This window comes from Phocoena phocoena, chromosome 5, assembly GCF_963924675.1.
Source record: "Phocoena phocoena chromosome 5, mPhoPho1.1, whole genome shotgun sequence".
Classification (NCBI taxonomy): domain Eukaryota; kingdom Metazoa; phylum Chordata; class Mammalia; order Artiodactyla; family Phocoenidae; genus Phocoena; species Phocoena phocoena.
In genome coordinates this window covers 67,295,087-67,308,539 of record NC_089223.1, presented here as the reverse complement: position 1 = coordinate 67,308,539, position 13,453 = coordinate 67,295,087, and the positions used below count along the sequence as shown (strand labels likewise).

The following is a 13,453-nucleotide window of genomic DNA, read 5'->3' as shown; positions in this document are numbered from 1 at the left end:
TCGTTGCGGTGCACGGGCTTCTCGTTGCGGTGGCTTCTTTTGTTGACGAGCTCGGGCTCTAGGCACGTGGGCTTCAGTAGTTGTGGTGCACGGACTCAGTAGTTGTGGCGCACGGGCTTAGTTGCTTCGCGGCAGGTGGGATCTTCCCGGACCAGGGCTCGAATCCGTGTCCCTTAGCAGGTGGATTCTTAACCACTGTGCCACCAGGGAAGCGCCTGAAATTACAAACATTTAAATTATAAAAATTAAAACTTAGTTTTCTTAAGCCTTTCTATTAAATTTAGAAATCTTGTTAGACTTTTTAATAAGCCTACTAAAACAAGAAGAGTCATCTTTGTTCTCAGATTAACGGTAGATTAACTCAATTTGAACAGATGAAATCCCCCGCACATTGGTCGCACTTATAAACTTAATTAAATTCCCTTAAACATTTTAAATTGCATTTGTACATTTAATATATTTGATTTTCTTAAGTGTTTCAAGTGCCCAACAAGGCAAATTTATGACCTAAAAAGCAAAACCTTTCTAAGTACTTAGATAACTCTCATGTATTAAGTAAATTAAATTTATAAATATAGTTATCTTTTTGTTCTCTTAAATATTACAATGCTGGTTAAATATTTCCTCAAGGTTTCTTTTGTTTTTCAACTTAAAATTAGAAGTCAAAAACCAATTATACCTTTCAAACTGAGTTCACAGGATAAGCCAACAGATTTTCTAATCTGCCATGTTCTCTAGCCCTTTAAATAACCTTGATTATTACAAAACTGATTCCAAAAGTGAATATAAAATTATGAGTTATATGGCTTTGATTTGCTTCTTCATCTCTATTCAATTCTAATCTTTTCCAGTGTTGAAAGGCATTTTCCCAAATACAGGAAAACAATTGTACCATCTTGGGTGGGTCCATATGACAGGATTAACCATTCCTGACTACATTGTTGGGATTTTGATCAGGGTACAGACCTTTGGGGTCCATGAATCACAAATGATCATGTTGGATCATTTTTGAAGATGGAGGTTTGAAGCCCTATCTTGGGTTACATTTAATAAATTTGTTTTCTGGCTATTTCTATTCTATACTCTATTTTTAAAATTGAGATATAATTTGCATATAACATTGTGTAAGTTTAAGGTATACAAAGTGTTGATTTGATACACTTACATATTGCAATGTGATTACCACTGGTAGCACTGGCTAACCTCTCTACTGTGTCACAGAATTACCATTTCTTTTTTGTTGTGGGAATAATTATGATCTATATCCTTTCATTTTCTCCTCTTGTCTGATATATTAGTGCCTTCTCTTGTCTGGGTCTGGTCACCACTTAAAGACATTTTCATTTCTTATCTTCTGGTTCTCCCAGCAGAGCATTATTCTGCTGTGGTGGCAAGATAGCAGGTGTGGGTACATGTGGGAGAAGGCCTTCCATCTCACCCTCTGGATACAACCGCAGGTGCAAAAAACACTTAGTGTGAATGAACAAATGCGTTTATAGGAGGAGCCAGGAGAAGCAAGAGTCAGCATCCCTCTCCCACTCTCACTTTCCTTTCTGCCGTTGCCACTGAAGGGATGTAAAATTTGTGCTAACCAGACAGGGGCCAGAAGAGAGTAAGGGGCTTGGGCTCTAAAAATACCTCTTGATGTACACCCCTGAAGGAGTTAGGAACTTGGCGTGTGGCTTCAAACAGACTTGGATTTGAATCTTGCCTCCACAATTGAAGAAAAGCACGGAAAAGTTATCTGACCTCTCCGATCCTATTTTCTCAACTTTGAAGTCCCCAACTCATGGCATGATGGTTATAATCATTTGAAATTGTGTACATAAAGCAGACAGCACTGTGCCCAGCACACAGTTCACTATAATTGCCAATTTATCGATTCATTTTTCCATCTCCATCTTGTTCAGTGTACTGTCTCCGGCACTTAGCATAGAGCCTGGCACCAGCACTTGTTGGATGGATGACTTCCTATCCATGACAATATTTGGGCCAGCTGCTAGAACTGTCAATGTTGGATGCTACTTGTACCCAAGTGACTTGCTTGGGCCATGCATGGAGCATCGGTGTTATATGAATGCTATGGTGATTGTTTTGTGTGATGTGTGTTTATGCTGTTGGATATCAGGGTAAAGCCACAGTCATGTATACAGAGTGAGGTCAGACCTGAAGGATAAGAGAATTCATTGTGTCATCAACTAGATAAAAGGCCTCTATTGCAGAATTGGGTGGGAGAAGCGTAGGTGGGTAAGAGAACAGTGATCTTTCTTTCTCTTGGACTTGACCACAGAGGTGTCAAGATGACTGGGAAGAGATTGTGACAAAGTCTTTACATGACACCCTTCATATATGGCCACTTTCTGAGTCTTAGCCCTATCTTATTCTAATTGCCATCCGAGATAGCTACACTCTGACTCCAAAAGGCTGGGATTTCTTCTTTCTCCTGGCTCTTAACCGGTTACCAGGGATTCTCAATTTCATCACTATTGACATTTTGGCCCAGATAATTCTTTGCCGCAAGGGGCTGTCCTGAGCATTGTAGGAGGGTTAGTAGGTACTGTAGCGGGGAGCAATGGGATGCTGTACTCACGAGATGCCAATAGCATCTCTACAATTGTGACGATAAAAAATGTCTGCAGACATTGCTGAATGTCCCCTAGGGAAGCCCGTTTGCAAACCACTGAACCAGACTCTTTCTTATGTTTTTTGTATTTACTTCCCTCATATGCCCTTTGGCACTTTGTAAAGTCTTCTTGAAAATTCTATCCTAACTGTGCTAAGGAGTAAGGAAACATATTTTGCATAAGCATAAACCAGGTCCTTAAAGGAGCAGACCGTGACAGGTTGATGGTGGCAGTAAGAATCAAAGCAAAAGAATCTTAAGGGGAATTAATTAAAATGCAGTTTCCCATCTGGAACTTCTCTTTAAAGCATTCGACACTAAGAAGGATGGTGGATTTGCTTATGTTGATTTTGGAATTTTTTCCACTCTGAGACAGGTGCACATTTAAGAAGTTCTGAATAAATGTCATGTCCCTTTATGGAGGCCTAATTAGAGCTGGGTTTCATAGTTTTTAACTGGGAAGGGAAAATACAAAGGGTAAAAGTTTAACGTGGCTGAAAGCCCAAGAAATAAATTTGCCAAGTGCTTTATGGCCTTTCCAGCTGTATCAGAAATTAAGAGAGAATGACGGTGCCATTTCCTGGTAGCCAAACATCTGGAAATGTTTTTCCCTTGTTTTCATGGGCACCATGGTTGACTCACAAGGGACTCTCCCTCTTGGCATCTTTTACATGGAGTGCTAGTTGCAACTTGTTGGCAGAGAAGATTGATGGATCCTTCAATTCCCTACACTTTCCTTGTCTTTCGAAACATTCCATCCAGGCCCCAAAATGCAATCCAGTGGAACAACACAATGGGGTGGCCTGCAAAGCAGGTGCAAAGTTTTGGAAGACATTCCAATACAGGTATCTCTGGGCAAGTGACAAGTCAATAAATGTATGTCCTAGGGCTAATTTGCATTTTTTAAAACCTGAGATATTGTGGAATAGGTAGGGGACAGTTTGCATATTAAGTTGAGTTCAAGAGACATTATTAAATGATGCAAGGGATTGGGCTGGACATCGGACTAGACATGGGACAGGGGAGGGGAGTTTGGTCGGGCAGGATCGCTTTTGGAAACATCCTCAGGTTGTAAGGGAGTGAAGTCAGGCATGAAAATAACTGTGATACACTTTGATACCCTGTAGAGGCAAAAGGCTATGGGAGAGAGGAGGGGGGAGAGGCTACTTGTGATCCAGAAGGATGTGGGATGACCTCATGGAGGAGAAAGCATTTGAGCTCTGTAGGATTTTGACAGATGGAGTTAGTTGGTGTGGAAGGACCCTGTAGCTGCAAGGAATGGAAGAGTACAAGCAAAGGAACGGAAATGTGAAAGAGCAGGATGTGTTCTGGGGCTCAAGTGTGGCTGGGTACTACTGGGGGTACACAGGATGATTTTAGGTGGGCTGTGCAGGGCTGGCACTCAAGTAGTAAGAACCAACAGAGCATTGCTGCTCATTCATTGTCCCTTAAATGTTTCATAAATAATCCCTAGGTACATGGGTACATTTAAAAATGTTAATCATTATATTCAACTGTGAATTCAAGAACTGCTGTATAATATAAATTTTTCTCTTAAAATACATTTATTTAGGAAGAAAAAGTGAGTTAATTTAAAGAGAAAATTAAATAATAGAGTAGGTGGATAAGCAAATTCTGAAGATGGCATGTGAATGACTGAAGTTTGGGAAACACTAGAACAGAGGCACAAGAGATCAGAGGCAGAGGACTGGTCAATAGCCATTGGATTGACCGTTTTTGCAGTCAGCTAGATCATGACCAGTATTTGTGACCTGTGGCATAACAAGTGTGTAGTACTGAGCCCATCCATTTTTACATTTTTAAAAATGTAAAAAACATTTACATTTTTAACCTTTAACCTTTTTACTTTACTGTGCATGAAAAGCTCTATTCAACTTAAAGGGATTTCTAAAAAATCATATACAAAAGCTTGCTAAGCCTGTAATTCTACTTCTGTAAATATTTTGAGCATTTCCTTCTAGACTTTTCTCCACTTACCCATGCACATATTTGATAAAGTTGGGATCATACTTTGTAAACTGTTTTGTATCTTCTTTGGCCATCTATGATAGTTTCATGTGCATTATCCCACGTTACTCTGTATTCCCTCAAAAAAGATTTTTTCCATTTGGAGGAATGTACCATGATTTAATCATTCCTAATGTTGGACTTTTAGGTTGTACCCAGTTGTTTGGACAGATAACAAAGTTGTTAGAAACAGTCTCTTTATGGCCATCGTCAAAAAAAATGTACAAATAGGGGCTTCCCTGGTGGCGCAGTGGTTAAGAATCTGCCTGCCAATGCAGGGGACACGGGTTCGAGCCCTGGTCTGGGAGGATTCCCGCGTGCCGCGGAGCACCTAAGCCCGTGCGCCACAGCTACTGAAGCCCGCGTGCCCAGAGCCCGTGCTCCACAACAAGAGAAACCACCACAATGAGAGGGCACCGCAATGAGAGGCTCGTGCGCCACAGTGAGGGGTGGCCCCTGCTCACCACAACTAGAGACAGCCCGCGCAGCAACGAAGACCCAACGCAGCCAAAAATAAATAAATTTATTAAAAAAAAGTACAAATAATAAGTCCTGGCGAGGGTGTGGAGAAAAGGGGACCCTCCTACACTGTTGGTGGGAATGTAAATTCATAAAGCCACTGTGACGAACAGTATGGAGGTTTCTCAAAAAACTGAAAATAGAGCTACCATATGATCCTGCAGTCCCACTCCTGGGCATATATCTGGAAAAGGCAAAAGTTCTAATTTAAAAAGATACATGCACCCCAGTGTCCACAGCAGTACTATTTACAATAGCCATGACATGGAAGCAAACTAAGTGTCCATCAACAGACGAATGGATAAAGATGATGTGGTGTGTATATATATATCACTCAGCCATAAAAAAGAATGAAATCTTGTCATTTGCAGCAACATGGATGGACCTAGAGATTATCATACTAAGTATAGTAAGTCAGATAAAGAAAGACAAATATTATATGATATCACTTATATATGGAATCTAAAAAAATGATACAAATGAACTTAAAACAGAAACAGGCTCAAAGACATAGAAAGCAAACTTATGGTTAACAAAGGGGAAAAGGCAGAGGAGGGATAAGTTGAGAATATGGGATTAACAGATGCATATTACTATATATAAAATAGATAAACAACAGGACCTACTATCTAACACAGGGAGCTATATTCAATATCTTGTAATAAAATATAATGGAAAAGAATCCAAAAAAAGAATATAGATATATACATATATATGTATAACTGAATCATTTTGCTGTACACCTGAAACTAACACAATATGGTAAATCAACTATACTTCAATAAAAAAGAAATAGCCTCTCCTTCTTAAAATGTACAATTAGAGGTTTTTTTAGTATAGTCACAAAATAGTCCAACCATCAACATTCATTCCACAACACTTAAATCACCCCAGAAAAAAACCCCATAACCCATTAGTGGTCACTCCCATTTCCTCCCTCCCCCACACCAGCCCCTGGCAATCACAAATCTACATTCTGTCTCTATAGATTTACCTGTTCTGGACTCTTCATATAAATAGAATCATATAATATGTGGCCTTTTATGACCAGTTTCTTTCACTTAGTATAATGTTTTCAAGGTTCATCCACACTGTAGCATATATTAAGAAAGCATTAAAAATCCACTTATCTTCCTTATTTAAAACAAAACAAAACTTCTAGTTAGCTTCTAACAGAAAGGTGTCTCCTCTCCTCTCCCCTCCTCTCCTTTTCTTTCCCCACTCCTCTTTCTCTCATTTATATTCCCTCTCTCTCTCTCTGTCTCTCTCTTATGAAAAATAATTGTCTGCCTGCTGTGGGTTCTCCTGATTTTAGCACATCTTGATATGATGTCCTTCACCTCTTTCCCCTTTTCTGCTCCAGTCTCCATTTCTTCCAGGCTAATTTAAAGAAACAAGAAGGAACAACCTCTTTTTTTAGCTACAGCTTTCTCATCTGTATCTGCTGACTGATCATAAGGAAACTTACCTTATTCTGGAAATGATGGTAGAGGACTTCCTTTCCGGACAATGTTGTATGAAGAGCAGGCAAGCACTATTTTGCAGCATTTTCTTAACCTAGATCACGCATTTACTCAGTGCATGGCACCATAGGGGATGCTCTGCGGCCTATGAAGGTGGGAAAACCAAAGACCTGCTTTAGCTAGCTTGTATTCTAAGAAGGGATCTAAAACGTTCTTGATAATTCTGCTTCATAGTCATCCACTGGACTACACTCCTTCTTGGGTTGGACCCACGTTCTGGTTCCAGAACACCTGCAGTGCTTTGCACAAAGCAGCCCTTATTTTTGTTAGGATGTCTTAAAAGAGATACACATAAAGTGCTGAGAAAGGTCAGGTGAGGTAGGGGCTAATTCTGGCTGGAGAGACCTAAGTAGGCTTCATGGAGAAAATGGTTTCTGTGGAAGGCAGTGAAGGAGAAGTAGGAGTCAGGCCTGTAGAGCTGGAAAGAGAATTCTAGGAAAAGAGGAAAGGTACAGAGGTGAAGTGGTGTGAGGCATGCAAAGGGAACCATGAGTCAAGTTAATGAGGAGTTAAGTTTGAAATAAACAAGAAGGGGGCTTCCCTGGTGGCGCAATGGTTGAGAGTCCACCTGCTGATGCAGGGGACACGGGTTCGTGCCCTGGTCTGGGAAGATCCCACATGCCACGGAGCGGCTAGGCCTGTGAGCCATGGCCGCTGAGCCTGCGCGTCCGGAGCCTGTGCTCCGCAATGGGAGAGGCCACAGCAGTGAGAGGCCTGCGTACCACAAAAAAAAAAAAAAAAAAGAAGGAAGTTCAGAAGCTCACATCAGATGTCTCAAACTTCCAAGTAAGGAAAAAAGCAAGGGTGTCTTCAAAACATGAAAGGAATGGGGGTGGAATTTGGGTCCAAAGGAGTGTGGAAAAGGGTTTGGCTGTAGGATGTGGGTTGGAAACTCAAATAGACACAAGACATGAGATCTTGAGGTGTTTGTGGTCATACGTATGGAGATATCTACAAATATTGAACCATCTAGATTATAATTCAACCAGTATCTTAAATATATTGGTGCACATATTTTACATTTTAATAACTTACTTTCTATTAAAAATTAAAGTATAGCATACATTCATTTATTCATCATCTAGCAACAAATGTTACTAAACACTGTTTTAGACTCTGGGGACATAGCAGTGAACAAGATAGACAAGATTCCTGCCTTTTTGAACATTTACATTCTAGTGGGGAGTGGGGAGATAGCAAAAGCAAACAAAGCAAGTAACAGAAAGGTATATAATAATAGCAGAGACAAGCATAGTTAAATATCATTAATTCAAAACGATTTATTCCAAATAATACACAAACATTAAAAGGCTGTTTCCTAGCTAATGCCATTTCCTAATATAAATATTAGAAAATCCAAACATGGTTCATTTGCGTGTATTTTCTCAAACACTTCATATGTCAAATTCACAGGGTTTTATTGTACCAAAGCAAAAAAGTTATTCAGTACAATATGAAAGGCAATTTGAAAATGTCTGGGACATTTCAACACAGGGTATATCTGTAATTAATGTCCAGAAAATCATGCTAAGAGTTATAACATCTTGGTAACAATAGGTAACACTAATTTTTTCCTCTTGAATGTATTTATGTACATATTTAGATGCATAAGATGCAAAGATACATAAGATACCATTCCTACTTTCAAAGAGCTCCTAGTCTGGAAGAGGAAAGAATCCATTAGAAAGCTAACAAAATACACTGTAAATAACTGGTCCAAGTTCCAAGGGAGGCAAGCTGGGCCTTCCCTTGAACCTTCACTAACGTCACAACCTGGCCTTGAAGGATTCGGGGAGGGGGTGGGAAAGGTCTGCTTAGGTAGAAAGAACTGCATTAACAAAGGTGAGGAAGAAGCAGGTATAGAGAAAAGGAACTAATATTCATTGAGTTCTCAGCTCAACCTTAGGTACATAGTAGATACTCTCTAAATGTTTGCTCAGTGCCTAGGCATCTTTGTTGAAAAAGGACCATTAGAGCCATTTTGGAGATAAAGACACTGAGTGTCAGACAGATGAGATCATATTTCTAAAGTCACGTAGCTAGAAGTTGGGAGATTTAGATATTGACCCCCTGGCTGTCTACCTAACAAACTTCTGTTCTTTGCCCTGTCCAGATGGGTAGCTAAAGTCTAGGGTGTGTAGTGAGGGAGCAGAGTGGGCATTGTAGCTGGAGGGGAACTTAGACACACAATTTGGGACTGGACTGCAGCCATCCCTAAATGACATTCTAAGGAACATATGCTGCTCCTAGTAGGAAGCCACCAAAGATCTTAAGGTACGAGAGTAATGTCATCAGTCTTTATTTTAGGAACAAAGTAAGTGTGATAAGAGTGGAAGTTAGGGGGTGGGAATGGGGAGAGTGGCTATGAAAGTAGACTGATAGACAAGTTAAGAATGCTATTGTACAGAGTTGATGAGGGTGAGTAGATCTGAGACTGAACAGGGGCTGTGGAAATGGAGACCCAGGGGAAAGAGGCCTGGAAACAAGTCACCACCATTCACTGACCAGACGGATCTGAGGGACGGGAAGGGATACACGATAGTGCTGGGATATCTAGTTCCGGTTTGGATGATGTCATTAACTGAAACAGGGTAAATAAGAAAAGGAATGCAGTTGGTGGGCAGAAGATAATATTTTGGACATTTTGAGTAGAGCCATCCAACGAAAGATGTATAATGGACGGCAGGAAATATGAGATGAGCACAAAGGAGACTGGCTGGAACAAGAAAGTGTTGGAAACCACTGGTCTCTAAGAGACAGGGCCAGATGATGGGAGGGCCAAGGAGAGGTGTAGAAGGAGGAGAGAAGAGAGGAGAGGGGCAAGGCAGAGGAGGGGAAGTCAGCAATGGAGGCTAAGGAAGGAAGGCAGAGAGGTACCAGGAGACCCAGAGAAGGCTTATGGAGGCCAAGGGAAGAGTCTGGGGGGAGGTGGAGTTGGCTGATTGAAGGTTTTCAGTGACCTCACTGAGATCAGCTGCCCGAGAACGGATGGGGCAGAAGCCAGGGTGAGGAGTAAAGAGTGAGTGAATGATTAGGAAAAGACAGTACAGTCGATTCTTTCAGAGTTTCACAGCAATGAGATGAGAGACTGTATAACTTGAGGGGAGTACAGAGTAGAGAGAAATCTTAGTGTGGTCCTGTGGGAAGTTTGTGAAGTGGCATCTGCCTTCGTCAGTCACCAGAGGAGAAAAGTGAGTGAAGCACAGTTCTCTCCCTTCCACTCGTGGGCAATGCAGCTTTCCGAACATGGAGTGGAGAATCCGACTTAGTAGCAGCATCCTTTCTACCACTTTTAAAAGATCGGAGTATTGCAAAATTGCTGTTCTTGGGGTATGTCCTACTGATCGCTTTATAATGATGTTCTCTTCGGGAGGGAGAAAGATAGGACTGGACTTGTAGCAAAAGGCTGTAGCAGGTGGCTAAGTGCCTCAATTCTGAGCCAGGCTGCTGAGACTCAAAGCCCACCTGCCATTTGCTGTGCAACCTTTGTCAGTGATTTAACCTCTCTGTGGCCCAGTTTCCTCATCTGAAAACAAGAGTAGTAGTAGTGCTACAATAGTGATGGATTGTTGTGAGCATTACCCGAGTTAATAAGACAATATGAAGAACTTGGTATAATGCATGGCATAGAGTCAGCCCCATGGAGGTATTAGCTGTTATTGTTAATAGTTACGCCAAGGATCTTGGGCATCAGTGCTGCAAAGGACCCTGGGGTTTAACTAACCGTGACCTTTCCACCTGCCACCAGCCCATGTTACCGCTATGATTGCTTTGTCTGTTCTTCACCAACATGAAATTCTTTTAATTTTGCATGAAACAGACCTGCAAATTAATATTTGCTTTTTCAAGATTAGAAGAGGCAGTTCTTAAGTAGAAAAACAATGGACTCTCCTGCAAGGTAATAAGGAAGAAGACACTCTTTAGGAGAAACTCATTTTGGTGTAGTAAAATTCTGAAGCACAGTGCTCATAACTGTATAACCAAATAAATAATTATAATACTGGGGATGGAGGGGTGTCTACATGCATTTAATTATCTGACTCTTTTGATTTGTTTTAACTGTATAGGGAAGCTATGTTTATGCTTCACATCTTTCTTAAAACATTTGTCCTCTAAAATATTCCAAAGCACCAAAGTAAAACCTCTGGCCTCAGGCAGTATGCAAAAATAACCTTTTATTTTGTTGTTAGCTTTGATGGCAATGCAGTCTATTATTTGGAATTGCTCTACTTCACTGTCCCCTGCTGGTCAAGGCCCAGGACAACCCACAGTTCCATGACCACACTGGTCAGCTTCTGATTTTGTGCTCCCCAAAGGCTGCAAAAAGATAGCCCAATTTCTTCTAATTAAGAAAATACATTGCTATTTTAACTTACATCCTGGCCAAGTCCTGGTTTTGTGTGACCTGTAACTTATTCAGTTTGGGGGACCCTCTTTAAGATGAAAGAATAAAAAATTAGAAACACAAAATCAGATATGGAAGAGAATATCTATTTTTGAATGAGAAAAGAAATAACAGGTCACAAATTTCAAAATGCTGACAACTGCTACAAACACCACATAATCCAGAAAACTAAAATAATTTTTATTAACGAGCTCTCTCACACACCTCCCTAACACTCTTTTTCCCTGCATTAAACAATTCTTCGTCTCTTAGTTAAAAAAAAAAACGATTTTGTAATATTTTCTGTGGTGGGAATAGAAAGATAATTCAGATTTCCCTTGATCATGGTTCATCAAATTTTTTTACTGTTGAGAAGAATTTCTCTCAACTTCACAAGCCATTTGTAGTGTTGCATGCATTTTAGGCTGGTGGTAAAATTTGGGGAAATTTCTATGATCCATGTATGAGATTTCAGGACATTTTCTAACTTTCTTGTATAATATGTAATCTTGAATACTCTTTGAAATTGATAGCACTTATTAACCAGTTTATCTCTATTGTTCCAATTAAAGGTATTTTCGCTTCCCTCCCTTAATGGGATCATCAAACAATCCAAAAACCAATTTATTACTTCTATTTGAAATTCGTCTCTTCCTCTTGATGAATTACTGCTTTTGGTATGATCTGAAATTTTTTGGTCACAATTTGCTTTTCAATGTCAGTCTAATTTCTCTTGGTTTCATTCTTCATAGTAAGCACTTTTGTTTCATATTCCACTAATTTTTTAATCCGAATTTTCTTTCAAAATGGTAACTATGTGAGGTGATGGGTGTGTTAGCTAACTTTATTGTGATAATCATTTCACAGTAGATATGTATATTACATCACCATGTCGTACACCTTAAATTTATACAGCTTGGTCAATTGTACCTCAATAACGTTGGAAAAAAATGTTTTCTTTCAGTTCTTTAATAAAATAAATGACAGATCAAATGATGTTTGTCGCTTCTCATTTGTTTTACTGAGATTTTGCAAAACAACTTTCAAAACTGCAGCTGATACATTCCCCACCCTCCCCAATTTCTCCTCAGCAGGAACCATAACTGCCTGCAGTCACTCTAATGCCTTCGATATGAGGGAAATGTGATAGACAAGAAGTTGGAGTGGAAAGGGACAGCTATCTAAACCAACTGTGGTTAAAACATCTTACTTTTGAAAATTTTGTGTAAATGGATGATCATGTGAGCACAGTGCTGGGACCCCTCGCAGGGGTCATTAGCTGCACGGGGACTCTTCCACATCTCACTGTAATCCCTTCTGTTTCCAGGAAGTGCCAGAGTTTGGGGACAACACTGTATTACTTATTGATTCCTTTCTGCTGTTCCTCTCCATGCAGAAAAGTGTTTTAGTTTAGATCAGGTTGATGGAAAGTCAGTCTAAAAGAGAGAAAATTCAGAATTAGGAAATATTTTTAAATGTACATTAAAAAAAGTAGATCCACAATTATATTTGATGATTTCACCTCTCTCAATAATTGATAGAGCAAGTAGACAGTCAGTAAGGATATATTAAACTTGAACAACATTGTGAATAAGCTTGTCCTAATTGATATTTATAGAGCAGTGCATACTTGAAAATGTACATTTTAAGGTATGAACTAGAAATCAAGAGACTGGTCTAGTTTTGTCCGTGCAATAACTTGACCTTGGGTATGTCACTTACTCATTTGTAAAATGAGAGAACTGGGGTATCTGCCTAACTAAATAACTGGATCCCTTTGGTTTCTAAGATCCTTTTTAATTCTAAAACTCCATGAACTTGATAAACATATGGAACAGACACTAGGCTGATTGCATGAAGAAGGCAAATCAGACCTTTTTTGTTATTTTATTTATTACTTTTTGGCATATGAAAGTTTATTACTATTGTGCTTCCACCATCAAAATTTATGATCTTGGTCTTTCCTTCTTGCCTTTGTATAGGGCCTAAAGAGAGATGTCGGCTACTTTGACAACCTTAAAGTGGACTCTAGGAATGTCAACAACAGCATGACCTTTGCGACCAAATCCAGCAACTGAAACTTCATCATTTTCCTCAATAAAATTCAAGCAACCATCATTGGGTACAAAGGCTGTGATTTTTTTTTGCCATTCTTGATTAGCTGAACCATGACTTCCTGATGGCAGAATTTGGCTGCTTGGCTTCAACCATTACGTTTTCAAGTGCAATTCTCTTGGCGTGAGAAGCACCTCCAAAAGGGCTGGGCTTCAGGGCTGTGTCAAAATGGGCTTTCTTGTACTGTTTATCATGCCACTTCTGGTCTTTTCGGTGGCTACAGAGCTTCCTGACAGTACAGAAACCGCAACACTTGACCAT

At 40.0% G+C, this 13,453-nt stretch overlaps 1 pseudogene; it reads right to left on the bottom strand.

Moving 5' to 3' along the window:
• Nucleotides 1-13,023: 13,023 nt before the first annotated feature.
• On the bottom strand, nt 13,024-13,453 carry LOC136123613 (small ribosomal subunit protein uS12-like; annotated as a pseudogene).